Raw genomic sequence first — 12,316 nt, forward strand, 5'->3', positions numbered from 1 at the left:
GGGGGGGGGGGGGGTAGGCGCGCCCCTACCTCATGGCTTCCTGGTAGCTTTCTTGACGTAGGGTCCAAGTCCTCTGGATCATGTTCGTTCCGAAAATCACGTTCCCGAAGGTTTCATTCCGTTTAGACTCCCTTTGATATTCTTTTTCTGCGAAACTCTGAAATAGGCAAAAAACAGCAATTCTGGGCTGGGCCTCCGGTTAATAGGTTAGTCCCAAAAATAATATAAAAGTGTATAATAAAGCCCAATAATGTCCAAAACAGAATATAATATAGCATGGAGCAATAAAAAATTATAGATCCCCAAGCTTAATTCGTGCTCGTCCTCGAGTAGGTAAATGATAAAAACAGAATTTTTGATGTGGAATGCTACTTGGCATAATTTCAATGTAATTCTTCTTAATTGTGGTATGAATATTCAGATCCGAAAGATTCAAGATAAAAGTTCAATATTGACATAAAAATAATAATACTTCAAGCATACTAACTAAGCAATTATGTCCTCTCAAAATAACATGGCCAAAGAAAGTTCATACCTACAAAATCATATAGTTTAGTCATGCTCCATTTTTGTCATACAAGAATGCTCTCATCATGCACAACCCCGATGACAAACCAAGCAATTGTTTCATACTTTAGTAATCTCAAACTTTTTCAACCTTCACACAATACATGAGCGCGAGCCATGGATATAACACTATGGGTGGAATAGAATATGATGATGGGGGTTATGTGGAGAGGACAAAAAAGGAGAAAGTCTCACATCAACGAGGCTAATCAATGAGCTATGGAGATGCCCATCGATTGATTTTAATGCAAGGAGTAGGGATTGCCATGCAACGGATGCACTAGAGCTATAAATATATGAAAGCTCAACAAAAGAAACTAAGTGGGTGTGCATCCAACTTGCTTGCTCATGAAGACCTAGGGCACTTGAGTAGGCCCATTGTTGGAATATACAAGCCAAGTTCTATAATGAAAAATTCCCACTAGTATATGAAAGTGACAAAACAAGAGACTCTCTATCATGAAGATTATGGTGCTACTTTGAAGCACAAGTGTGGTAAAAGGATAGTAACATTGTCCCTTCTCTCTTTTTCTCTCATTTTTTTGGGCCTTCTTTTTTTTATGGCCTCTCTCCCTTTTTTTTATTCCTCACTTGGGACAATGCTCTATAAAATGATGATCATCACACTTCTATTTATTTACAACTCAATGGTTACAACTCGATACTAGAACAAAGTATGACTCTATATGAATGCCTCCGGCGGTGTACCGGGATATGCAATGAACCAAGAGTGACATGTATGAAAGAATTATGAATGGTGGCTTTGCCACAAATACTATGTCAACTACATGATCATGCAAAGCAATATGACAATGATGAGCGTGCCATGATAAACGGAACGGTGGAAAGTTGCATGGCAATATATCTCGGAATGGCTATGGAAATGCCATAATAGGTAGGTATGGTGGCTGTTTTGAGGAAGATATAAGGAGGTTTATGTGTGAAAGAGCAATGCACGGTACCGAAGAGGCTAGCAATGATGGAAAGGTGAGAGTGCATATAATCCATGGACTCAACATTAGTCATAAAGAACTCACATACTTATTGCAAAAATCTACAAGTCATCAAAAACCAAGCACTACGCGCATGCTCCTAGGAGGATAGATTGGTAGGAAAAGACCATCGCTCGTCCCCGACCGCCACTCATAAGGAGGACAATCAAAGAACACCTCATGTTTCAAATTTCTTACATAACGTTTACCATACGTGCATGCTACGGGACTTGCAAACTTCAACACAAGTATTTCTCAAATTCACAACTACTCAACTAGCACGACTTTAATATCACTACCTCCATGCCTCAAAACAATCATCAAGCATCAAACTTCTCTTAGTATTCAAAACACTCATAAGGAAGTTTTTACTAATCTTGAATAACTAGCATATTAGGATTATTTTAGCAAATTACCATGCTATTTGAGACTCTCAAAATAATCTAAGTGAAGCATAAGAGATCAATAGTTTCTATAAAACAAATCCACCACCGTGCTCTAAAAGATATAAGTGAAGTACTAGAGCAAAAACTATATAACTCAAAAGATATTATAATAATTTCCGAATCATGTGTGTCTCTCTAAAAAGGTGTGTACAGAAAAGATGATTGTGGTAAACTAAAAAGCCAAGACTCAAATCATACAAGACGCTCCAAGCAAAACACATATCATGTGGTGAATAAAAATATAGCTCCAAGTAAAGTTACCGATGGAAGTAGACGAAAGAGGGGATGCCTTCCGGGGCATCCCCAAGCTTTGGCTTTTAGGTGTCCTTAGATTATCTTGGGGGTGCCATGGGCATCCCCAAGCTTAGGCTCTTGCCACTCCTTGTTCCATAATCCATCAAATCTTTCACCCAAAACTTGAAAATTTCACAACACAAAACTCAGCAGAAAATCTCGTGAGCTCCGTTAGCGAAAGAAAACAAAAGACCACTTCAAGGTACTGTAATGAACTCATTTTTTTATTTATATTGGTGTTAAACCTACTGTATTCCAACTTCTCTATGGTTTATAAACTATGTTACTAGCCATAGATTCATCAAAATAAGCAAACAACACACGAAAAATAGAATCTGTCAAAAACAGAACAGTCTGTAGTAATCTGTAACTAACGCAAACTTATGGAACTCCAAAAAATCAGCCAAAATAGGAAGACCTAGACAATTTGTTTATTGATCAGCAGAATTTGGAATCAATATTTTATCACGTTCTTGTGATTTTTAACAATTATTTTCATGAACAGGAAGTTTCTGGAATTTTCTGCAAGATCAAATAACTATCATCCAAGAAGATCCTATAGGTTTAACTTGGCACAAACACTAATTAAAACATAAAAACACATCTAACCAGAGGCTATAACAAAGATTTATTCCTAAACAGAAGCAAAAAGCAAAAAACTAAAAAAATAAAATTGGGTTGCGTCCCAACAAGCGCTATCGTTTAACGCCCCTAGCTAGGCATAAGATTTCAACGATGCTCACATGAAAGACAAGAATTGAAGCACAAAGAGAGCATCATGAAACATGTGACAAACACATCTAAGTCTAACATACTTCCTATGCATAGGCATCTTATAGGCAAACAAATTATCATAGCAACCAAAAACTAGCATATGCAAGGAAGTGGAAAGAAACAATAACAATCTCAACATAACGAGAGGTAATTTAGTAGCATGAAAATTTCTAAAACCATATTTTCCTCTATCATAATAATTACATGTAGGATCATAAGCAAATTCAACAATATATCTATCACAAAACAGATTCTTAACATGATCCACATGTATGCAAAGTTGACACTCTTCCAAAATAGTGGGATTAACATAAACTAAAGTCATGACCTCTCCAAACCCACTTTTATCAAAAATACCATAAGATTGAACATGCTCCAAATATGTGGGATCTAAAGTTGACACTCTTCCAAACCAACTTTTAATATTATTGCAAACACTATTATCAATCTCATATTCATCATGGGGCTTAAATAAATTTTCAAGATCATAAGAAGAATCACCCCAATCATGATCATTGCAACGAGTAGTAGACATAGCAAAACTAGCATCCCCAAGCTTAGGGTTTTGCATATTATTAGCACAATTGACATCAAGAGAATTTATAGTAACATCATTGCAATCATGCTTTTCATTGAAGGAACTACCAAATATGGGTGCAATAGCAATGATCTCATGTTTAACATAAGGAACTATAGCAAATTCATCTTCATAAATATTGGCATCATGGCCACAAGAATAGCAAGCATCATGTTCATCAAGGGATATTTCAATCAAATCATCAGAATCATCATTATCTATAGGTTCATGCATATCATTATTTCCTTCCAAAGGAACGGTCATTCTCTCAATAAATTCTTTGACATAGGCATTATGAGCATAGTTTTCATAGCAATATTTAAGTATGTCAAAGTTTTCGGATTATAGAGAGTAATATCATACTTTTCAATCAAAGAAGCAACTTCATAAGCACCCTTAAAGGCAACAAATTCTTTAATTTGTTCGATATCATAGTAACTATAAACACCCTTAGAATAAGAAGATAAGATTTCATTGTCATTAAACTCACATAGGTAGGGAAGGTGTTTTTTAGGGTTCTTAGAGCAACAAGTAAAATCACAAATTTCACAAAGATTCCAAGCATAACATACCAATCTGTTTATTTGATTCCATAAGAGTTTCCCTTTTTGAGACAAACGGTGACGCACAAAATGAGCATGCTCGTCTAAAGATTTCCCATCAACTAGGCTAGTTGGGGTTTCAGCACGAGCGCGTAAGGATCGAAGATGATCCAAGTAGAACACTTTAAGTGGATCCATATCAATAGATTTTTAGCAAGCAAAGATGCAAGCAAATAGAAGGCACATGGAAACACAAACAAAAAGGCATACGGGAAGAAGGCGAATAAAACAGCAAGGGTGAAGTGGGGGAGAGGAAAACGAGAGGCAAATGGCAAATAATGTAATGCGGGAGATAAGGGTTTGTGATGGGTACTTGGTATGTTGACTTTTGCGTAGACCTCCCCGGCAACGGCGCCAGAAATCCTTCTTGCTACCTCTTGAGCACTCCGTTGGTTTTCCCTTGAAGAGGAAAGGGTGATGCAGCAAAGTAGCGTAAGTATTTCCCTCAGTTTTTGAGAACCAAAGTATCAATCTAGTAGGAGGCCACGCATGAGTCCCTCGCACCTACACAAACAAATAAATCCTCGCAACCAACGCGATAAGGGGTTGTCAATCCCTACATGGTCACTTACGAGAGTGAGATCTGATAGAAATGATAAGATAATATTTTTGGTATTTTTGTGGTAAAGATGCAAAGTAAAATAAAAGCAAAATAAAAGGCAACAGAAATAGCTAAGTGTTGGAAGATTAATATGATGGAAAATAGACCCAGGGGCCATAGGTTTCACTAGTGGCTTCTCTCAAGACCATAAGTATTTTACGGTGGGTGAACAAATTACTGTTGAGCAATTGACAGAATTGAGCATAGTTATGAGAATATCTAGGTATGATCATGTATATAGGCATCACGTCCGAGACAAGTAGACCGACTCCTGCCTGCATCTACTACTATTACTCCACACATCGACCGCTATCCAGCATGCATCTAGAGTATTAAGTTCATAAGAACAGAGTAACGCTTTAAGCAAGATGACATGATGTAGAGGGATAAACTCATGCAATATGATATAAACCCCATCTTGTTCCTCGATGGCAACAATACAATACGTGCCTTGCTGCCCCTACTGTCATTGGGAAAGGACACCGCAAGATTGAACCCAAAGCCAAGCCCTTCTCCCATTGCAAGAAAGATCAATCTAGTAGGACAAACCAAACTGATAATTCGAAGAGACTTGCAAAGATAACCAATCATACATAAAAGAATTCAGAAGATTCAAATATTGTTCATAGATAAACTTGATCATAAACCCACAATTCATCGGTCTCAACAAACACACCGCAAAAGAAGATTACATCGAATAGATCTCCACGAGAGAGGGGGAGAACATTGTATTGAGATCCAAAAAGAGAGAAGAGGCCATCTAGCTAATAACTATGGCCCAAGGTCTTTGGTAAACTACTCACACTTCATCCGAGAGGCTATGGTGTTGATGTAGAAGCCCTCCGTGATCGATGCCCCCTCCGGCGGAGCTCCGGAACAGGCCCCAAGATGGGATCTCACGGGTACAGAAGGTTGCGGCAGTGGAATTAGGTTTTTGGCTCCGTATCTGATCGTTTGGGGGTATGTAGGTATATATAGGAGGAAGGAGTACGTCGGTTGAGCAACGTGGGGCCCACGAGGGTGGAGGGCGCGCGTGGGGGGGGGGAGTAGGCGCGCCCCTACCTCGTGGCTTCCTGGTAGCTTTATTGACGTAGGGTCCAAGTCCTCTCGATCATGTTCGTTCCAAAAATCACGTTCCCGAAGGTTTCATTCCGTTTGGACTCCGTTTGATATTCTTTTTCGGCGAAACTCTGAAATAGGCAAAAAACAACAATTCTGGGCTGGGCCTCCGGTTAATAGGTTAGTCCCAAAAATAATATAAAAATGTATAATAAAGCACAATATGTCCAAAACAGAATATAATATAGCATGGAGCAATCAAAAATTATAGATATGTTGGAGACGTATCACTTGTCACAACAAGCATGATGGTTTTCGGTAGGGAACGTCCCACCTTAGGGGACGAAACGATATCCATTGCCTCTTATTGCTTTCAAATTTTTTCTCGTGTCAACATAGAACAACAAGAGTGTTGTTTTTGTGATTTTTTAGGGTTCGTTTGGACATTTTTATGCATTAAAGCAGTTTTCAATGCATTTATGTACATAATTTAAATTTTAACTACATGCAAATGCTCCGGTGCATATAAATTGGTTGAAAAATCAAATCTGTGTCCCTGGGTGCATGTTTAGGTCCCATGCAAGAAATGGGAATGAATTTCAAACAACAGGGCACCGTTGATTGCCGGGAAAACATGGAGTTGCCTGGTTTTTAAATTCTACTAAATCCAAAACTCGTCTGAAATTCATGAAACTTGGCATGCTATCATGGAGCGGCATCAACGTGTCGTGGTAAATTGTTTGTCCCATTTGGGGCAGGTTTGGGTATATGCTTCTCACAAACGAGAGCTTCTCACAACAATCATGATGGTTTTCGGTAGGGAACGTCCCACCTTTGGGGACGAAACGATATCCATTGCCTCTTTTTGCTTTCAAAATTTTCTCATGTCAACATAGAACAACATGAGTGTTGTGTGATTTTTTGTGATTTTTCAGGGTTCGTTCGGACATTTTTATGCATTAACTGAGTTTTCAATGCATTTATGTGCATAATTCAAATTTGAACTACATGCACATGCTCCGGTGCATATAAATTGGATGAAAAATAAAATATGTGTCCTTGGGTGCATGCTTAGGTCCCATGCAAGAAATGGGAATGAATTTCGAACACCTGGGCACCGTTGATTGCCGGGAAAACATTGAGATGCCTGGTTTTTAAATTCTAGTAAATCCAAAACTCGTCTGAAATTCATGAAACTTGGCATGCTATCATGGAGCGGCATCAACATGTCGTGGTAAATTTTTTGTCCCATTTGGGGTAGGTTTGGGTATATGCTTCTCACAAACCGGAGCTTCTCACAACAACCATGATGGTTTTCGGTAGTGAACGTCCCACCTTTGGGGACAAAACGATATCCATTGCCTCTTTTTGCTTTCAATTTTTTTCTCGTGTCAAGATAGAACAACAGGAGTGTTGTCTGATTTTTTGTGATTTCTCAGGGTTCGTTTGGACATTTTTATGCATTAACTGAGTTTTCAATGCATTTATGTGCATAATTCAAATTTGAACTACATGCACATGCTCCGGTGCATATAAATTGGTTGAAAAATAAAATATGTGTCCTTGGGTGCATGCTTAGGTCCCATGCAAGAAATGGGAATGAATTTCAAACACCAGGGCATCGTTGATTGCCGAGAAAACATTGAGGTGCCTGGTTTTTAAATTCTACTAAATCCAAAACTCGTCTGAAATTCATGAAACTTAGCATGCTATCATGGAGAGGCATCAACATGCCGTGGTAAAAATTTTGTCACATTTGTGGCAGGCTTGGGTATATGCTTCTCACATACCGGAGCTTCTCAAACCAAGCATGATGATTTTCGGTAGGGAACGTCCCTCCTTTGGGGATGAAACGATATCCATTTCCTCTTATTGCTTTCAAATTTTTCTCATGTCAACATAGAACAGCGGGAGTGTTGTGTGAATTTTTGTGATTTTTCGGGGTTCGTTTGGACATTTTTATGCATTAACTCTGTTTTCAATGCATTTATGTGCATAATTCAAATTTGAACTACATGCACATGCTCCGATGCATGTAAATTGGTTGAAAAATCAAATCCATGTCCTTGGGTGCATGCTTAGGTCCCATACAAGAAATGGGAATGAATTTCAAACACCAGGGCACCGTTGATTGCTGGGAAAACATTGAGATGCCTGGTTTTTAAATTCTAGTAAATCCAAAACTCATCTAAAATTCATGAAACTTGGCATGCTATCATGGAGCGGCATCAACATGCTGTGGTAAATTTTTTGTCCCATTTGGGGCAGGTTTGGGTATATGCTTCTCACAAACCGGAGCTTCTCACAACAAGCATGATGGTTTTCGGTAGGGAACGTGCACCTTTGGGGACGATACGATATCGATTGCCTCTTATTTCTTTCAATTTTTTTTCTCATGTCAACACAGAACAACAGGAGTGTTGTGTGAATTTTTTTGATTTTTTGGGGTTCATTTGGACATTTTTATGCATTACCTGAGTTTTCAATGCATTTATGTGCATAATTCAAATTTGAACTACATGCACATGCTCCGGTGCATATAAATTGGTTGGAAAATCAAATCTGTGTCCTTGGGTGCATGCTTAGGTCCCATGCAAGAAATGGGAATGAATTTCAAACACTAGGGCACTGTTGATTGCCGGGAAAACATTGAGACGCCTGGTTTTTAAATTCTAGTAAATCAAAACTCGTCGGAAAGTCATGAAACTTGGCATGCTATCATGGAGCGGCATCAACATGCCGTGGTAAATTTTTTGTCCCATTTGGGGCAGGTTTGGGTATATGCTTCTCACAAACCGGAGCTTCTCACAACAAGCATGATGGTTTCCGGTAGGGAACGTCCCACCTTTGGGGACGAAACGATATCCATTGCCTCTTATTGCTTTCAATTTTTTCTCGTGTCAACATAGAACAACAGGATCGTTGTCTGAATTTTTGTGATTTTTCGGGGTTCGTTTGGACATTTTGATGCATTAACTGATTTTTCAATTCATTTATGTGCATAATTCAAATTTGAACGACATGCACATGCTTCGGTTCATATAAATTGGTTGAAAAAGCAAATTTTTGTCCTTGGGTGCATGCTTAGGTCCCATGCAAAAAATGGGAATGAATTTAAAACACTAGGGCACCATTGATTGCCACGAAAACATTGAGATGCCTGGTTCTTAAATTCTAGTAAATCCAAAAACTCGTCTGAAATTCATGAAACTTGGCATGCTATCATGGAGCGGCATCAACATGCCGTGGTAAAATTTTTGTCCCATTTGGGGCAGGTTTGGGTATATGCCTCTCACAAACCGGAGCTTCTCACAACAAGCATGATGGTTTTCGGTAGGGATCTTCCCACCTTTGGGGACGAAACGATATCCATTGCCTCTTATTGCTTTCAAATTTTTTTCTCGTGTCAACATATAACAACAGGAGTGTTGTGTGAATTTTTGTGATTTTTCGGAGTTCGTTTGGACATTTTTATGCATTAACTGAGTTTTCAATGCATTTATGTGCATAATTCAAATTTGCACTACATGCACATGCTCCGGTGCATGTAAATTGGTTGAAAAATCAAATCTGTGTCCTTGGGTGCATGCTTAGGTCCCATGCAAGAAATGGGAATGAATTTCAAACACCAGGGCACCGTTGATTGCCGGGAAAACATTGAGAAGCCTGGTTTTTAAATTCTAGTAAATCCAAAACTCGTGTAAAATTCATGAAACTTGGCATGCTATCATGGAGCGGCATCAACATGCCGTGGTAAATTTTTTGTCCCATTTGGGGCAGGTTTGGGTATATGCTTCTCACAAACCGGAGCTTCTCACAACAAGCATGATGGTTTTCGGTAGGGAACGTCCCACCTTTGGGGACGAAACGATATCCATTGCCTCTTATTGCTTTCAATTTTTTTCTCGTGTCAACATAGAACAACAGGAGTGTTGTGTGAATTTTTTTTGTTTTTTGCGGTTCGTTTGGACATTTTTATGCATTAACTGAGTTTTCAATGCATTTATGTGTATAATCCAAATTTGAACTACATGCACATGCTCCGGTGCATATAAATTGGTTGGAAAATCAAATTTGTGTCCTTGGGTGCATGCTTAGGTCCCATGCAAGAAATGGGAATGAATTTCAAACACTAGGGCACCGTTGATTGCCGGGAAAACATTGAGATGCCTGGTTTTTAAATTCTAGTAAATCGAAACTCGTCTGAAATTCATAAAACTTGGCATGCTATCATGGAGCGGCATCAACATGCCGTGGTAAATTTTTTGTCCCATTTGGGGCAGGTTTGGGTATATGCTTCTCACAAACTGGAGCTTCTCACAACTAGCATGATGGTTTTCGGTAGGGAATGTCCCACCTTTGGGGACGAAACGATATCTATTGCCTTTTATTGCTTTCAATTTTTTTCTCCTGTCAACATAGAACAACAGGAGTGTCATGGAATTGTCACGGCAGATGTCCTAGCGAAAGGACATAGTCGTGGAGCCATCGCAACTAGGAAGCAAGAAGGGGTTAATCGGGACAAAGGACATGGGGTTTATACTGGTTCGGCCCCTTACGGTGAAGGTAAAAGCCTACGATCCAGTTTTGAGCGGGATTGCTTATGTCTCGATAACTAGGGAGCGAATCCGCTTGACCTAGCTCTCGACTTGATGTTACTTGCCCTGAATCGCCGCCGGGTCGTCCCTGTATATACAGAGGTTGACGCCCAGTGGCTCATAGAGTCCGGGTGGCTCATAAACAGTGTCCAGCTCGGTCTCTCTCTATTCCTTCCTTATACTACAAGTTATACACATATGGCGGTTTATCTCTACGGGCTTTAAGTTGCCCTTTGGGCCTTGGGCCCTTAATTAACCTGCCATCTCCAGGAGCTGTCTTGGGCTTCATGAGTCGTCATGAGTATAACCCGGCCCCTCCTGGGCGGGTCATACTGATAATTATATCCCCAACATTAGGCCCCAGATTGATTTGAACTGGTTCATGTCAATCTTCAACACTTAGAAAAAATCTTCTGCTCGTTTATCCCACGGCAATTTTGTAACCCGCCATGACGTCATCTTCTGGATTTACGATAACCCGCCATGGCGTCATTTATCATTAATTTATATTTTATGCAATATATCTCAATGGATCCTTATCTTTAATAGCCATCCCGTGAATCGAGGCGTCCTGACAAGCTGGATACCCATATTTTTCGACCTCCTCGTTTTTCGTGCCAACTTATCAGTCCTTCCTTTATAAATAGGCACGACTGGCCTTTCTTCATTCTCCCCATTTTCCATCGTCTTCTTCCTCTCGCAACCCTACCGCTACTCGAGCTCCGCCGCCGCCGCAGCGCACTTCGTCGTCTTCGACCCTGGCCGCTGCATCGACCTGAGCTTGTCCAGAGAACGGCGGTGAACCTCCGCAGTAGATCTGCATCCGTAAGTTTCTGCTTTTCCGCACCTTAGATCCGCATTAGGGTTTGCGAGTTCTTCAGTGTTCTTCGCTGTTTCATCACGGATCCTTCACAGATTCTCCACCGCAGCCTCTTTTGATCTTAAAGAAGTATAAAACTCATGCAGTAGCTGTTTCGCATGCATTTCAGATGCTAGTAGATCTCCTTCTCTTGTATAAGGCCTCTTTTAGAACTGATGAACTCCTCTGCACTGGTTTTTTAGGTCTAGAATCTTTTTCTTTACTGAGCATCAGTTGATCCAAAATAATGATTGCAATTTGTGAAACCTGTTTTTGTGACACTTAGTCAACATCTGTGTTTTGACAGATCCACCTAGCCATGGCGGCTCATACCACCGGCTTTTAATTATAATGTTCAACAGATAACTTCAACCATATACGGCGGCTCAAAATAACTTAACTACTCATGGCGGCTTAAATAATTTTACATAACTAGCCATATACCATTAGGCCCCTTTATAAGCCGCCATCTTGAATATGTATTGAAATATTTCCTTCCGGCTTAAATTTGAATCGGGATTTTTTTACTCTTTTGCTAGGCTTCTGTCTTCATAATGCCGCCGAAAACACCCGTCACATGCAATTGGGTCAAATCCATCATCACAGATAGCACACTTGATGATTTTGTTAAGACTGGCTATCTGCCAAAGAAGGAAATCATGTCCTACCGTGCACCTGATCCAACTGAGGAAAAACCTCAACCCAAAGAGGGGGAAGTCATTGTCTTCACTGATCACATGAACCGGGGATTTTCCCCACCTGGCTCAAAGTTTTTCAGAGATGTACTTCACTTTTTTGACCTCCGTCCTCAAGACATCGGACCCAACTCCATGTCTAACATTTGCAACTTTCAAGTGTTCTCCGAGGTGTACCTTGGAGAAGAACCCAACTTGTTACTCTTCAGAGAGTTGTTTACTTAAACCGCCAGAATGAGCGCGCCAACGGGC

Source organism: Aegilops tauschii, chromosome 3 (genome assembly GCF_002575655.3).
Source record: "Aegilops tauschii subsp. strangulata cultivar AL8/78 chromosome 3, Aet v6.0, whole genome shotgun sequence".
Lineage (NCBI taxonomy): Eukaryota > Viridiplantae > Streptophyta > Magnoliopsida > Poales > Poaceae > Aegilops > Aegilops tauschii.